The sequence below is a fragment of the Bison bison genome, unplaced genomic scaffold, assembly GCF_000754665.1.
Source record: "Bison bison bison isolate TAMUID 2011002044 unplaced genomic scaffold, Bison_UMD1.0 scf7180017864093, whole genome shotgun sequence".
In the NCBI taxonomy this organism is placed as follows: Eukaryota; Metazoa; Chordata; class Mammalia; order Artiodactyla; family Bovidae; genus Bison; species Bison bison.
Window position 1 is genome coordinate 756,245 of NW_011494665.1, and position 3,098 is coordinate 759,342.

Below are 3,098 nucleotides of genomic sequence, written 5' to 3' on the forward strand. Positions count from 1 at the left end.
AAATAGATGTTTTTCTGGAACTCTCTTGCTTTTTCCATGATCCAGAGGATGTTGGCAATTTGATCTCTGGTTCCTCTGCCTTTTCTAAAACCAGCTTGAACATCAGGCAGTTCACAGTTCACGTACTGCTGAAGCCTGGCTTGGAGAATTTTGAGCATTACTTTACTAGCATGTGAGATGAGTGCAATTGTGCGGTAGTTTGAGCATTCTTTGGCATTGCCTTTCTTTGGGACTGGAATGAAAATTGACCTTTTCCAGTCCTGTGGCCACTGCTGAGTTTTCCAAATGTGCTGCCATATTGAGTGCAGCACTTTCACAGCATCATCTTTCAGGATTTGAAATAGCTCCACTGGAGTGTGATCACCTCCACTAGCTTTGTTCGTAGTGATACTTTCTAAGGCCCACTTGACTTCACATTCCAGGATGTTTTTGAATATAAGATTTTTATTGCTCTTTCGTCTAGGCCGCCGACATGCCATCCAGACTAAGGAAGACCCGGAAACTTAGGGGCCACGTGAGCCACGGCCACGGCCGCATCGGCAAACACCAGAAACACCCCGGAGGCCGAGGTAATGCTGGTGGCATGCATCATCACAGGATCAACTTCGACAAATATCACCCAGGATACTTTGGGAAAGTTGGTATGAGGCATTACCACTTAAAGAGGAACCAGAGTTTCTGCCCGACTGTCAACCTTGACAAATTGTGGACCTTGGTTAGTGAGCAGACACAAGTAAATGCTGCCAAGAACAAGACAGGAGCTGCTCCTATCATTGATGTGGTGCGATCAGGTTACTACAAAGTTCTGGGCAAAGGAAAGCTCCCAAAGCAGCCTGTCATCGTGAAGGCCAAATTCTTCAGCAGAAGAGCTGAGGAGAAGACTAAGGGTGTAGGTGGGGCTTGTGTCCTGGTGGCTTGAAGCCACATGCTGGGAAATTCATTAAATGTTAAGTGCTTTTCTAAAAAAAAAAAAAAAAAAGATTTTTATTTATATTTCTAAATATCTCCCTAGAATACTAGGACAGAAATTGCTAGATCAAAGATTATGAATATTTTTAAAAATTAGGTTTTTCCATATTATAATACATATTCATTGTAGAAAATTTCAGTTCAGTTCAGCTGCTCAGTCGTGTCCGACTCTTTGCTACCACATAGACTGCAGCACGCCAGGCTTCCCTGTCCATCACCAACTCCCGGAGCTTACTCAAACTTATGTCCATCGAGTCCGGGATGCCATCCAACCATCTCATCCTCTGTCTTCCCCTTCTCCTCCTGCACCCAATCCCTCCCAGCATCAGGGTCTTTTTCAATGAGTCAGTTCTTCGCATCAGGTGGCCAAAGTATTGGAGCTTCAGCTTCAGCATCAGTCCTTTCAATGAATATTCAGGATTGATTTCCTTTATAATTGACTGTTTTGATCTCCTTGCACTCCAGGGACTCTCAGGAGTCTTCTCCAACACCACAGTTCAAGTGCATCATTTCTTCCGCACTCAGTTTTCTTTACGGTCCAACTCTCACATCCATACATGACTACTGGAAAAACCATAGCTTTGGCTAGATGGACCTTTGTTAGCAAAGTAATGTCTCTGCTTTTTAATATGCTGTCTAGGTTGGTCATAGCTTTACTTCCAAGGAGCAAGTGTCTTTTAATTTCATGGCTGCAGTCACCATCTGCAGTATTTTGGAGCCCAAGAAAATAGTCTCTCACTATTTCCATTGTTTCCCAATTTATTTGCCATGAAGTGATGGGACCAGATGCCATGACCTTAGTTTTTTGAATGTTGAGTTTTAAGCCAGCTTTTTCTCTCTCCTCTTCCACTTTCATCAAGAGGTTCTTTAGTTCTTCTTTCATTTCTGCCATAAGGGTGGTGTCATGTGCGTATCTGAAGTTATTGATGTTTCTCCCAGCAAACTTAATTCCAGCTTGTGCTTCATCCAGCCCCTGCATTTCACATGATGTTCTCTGCATAGAAGTTAAATAAGCAGAGTGACAATATACAGCCTTGACGTACTCCTTTCCCAATTTGGAACCAGTCTTTTGTTCCATGTCCAGTTCTAACTGTTGCTTCTTGACCTGCATACAGATTTCTCAGGAGGCAGGTAAGGTAGTCTGGTATTCCCATCTCTTAAAGAATTTTTCATAGTTTGTTGTGATCCACACAGTCAAAGGCTTTGGCTTTTAGTCAATAAAGCAGAAGTAGATGTTTTTCTCTAGTCTTTCCCATTCTGTTGTTTTCCTCTATTTCTTTGCATTGATCGCTGAGGAAGGCTTTCTTATCTCTCCTTGCTATTCTTTGGAACTCTGCATTCAGATGCTTATATATTTCCTTTTCTCCTTTGCTTTTCGCTTCTCTTCTTTTCTCCACTATTTGTAAGGCCTCCCAAGACAGCCATTTTACTTTTTTGTGTTTCTTTTCCATGGGGATGGTCTTGATCCCTGTCTCCTGTACAATGTCACGAACCTCCATCCATAGTTCATCAGGCACTGTATCTAGCAGATCTAGACCCTTAAATCTATTTCTCACTTCCACTGAATAAGGGATTTGATTTAGGTCATACCTGAATGGTCTAGTGGTTTTCCCTACTTCCTTCAATTTAAGTCTGAATTTGGCAATAAGAAGCTCATGATCTGAGCCACAGTCAGCTCCTTTCATTCCAATCCCAAAGAAAGGCAATGCCAAAGAATGCTCAAACTACCGCATAATTGCACTCATCTCACACGCTAGTAAAGTAATGCTCAAAAATCTCCAAGCCAGGCTTCAGTAGTACGTGAACCGTGAACTTCCAGATGTTCAAGCTGGTTTTAGAAAAGGCAGAGGAATCAGAGATCAAATTGTCAACAACTGCTGGATCATCAAAAAAAGCAAGAGAGTTCCAGAAAAATATTTATTTCTACTTTATTGACTATGCCAAAGCCTTTGACTGTGTGGATCACAATAAACTGTGGAAAACTCTGAAGGAGATGGGAATACCAGACTACCTGACCTGCCTCTTTAGAAACCTATATGCAGGTCAGGAAGCAACAGTTAGAACTGGACATGGAACGACAGACTGGTTCCAAATAGGAAAAGGAGTACGTCAAGGCTGTCACCCTGCTT

At 42.3% G+C, this 3,098-nt stretch overlaps 1 pseudogene across 1 annotated transcript; it reads left to right on the forward strand.

Annotated features, from left to right (window-relative positions):
* Positions 1-452: 452 nt before the first annotated feature.
* LOC104987361 lies at positions 453-961 on the forward strand (annotated as a pseudogene). The gene has a single exon (XR_825121.1). The product of XR_825121.1 is annotated as a 60S ribosomal protein L27a pseudogene (transcript).
* Positions 962-3,098: the final 2,137 nt, after the last annotated feature.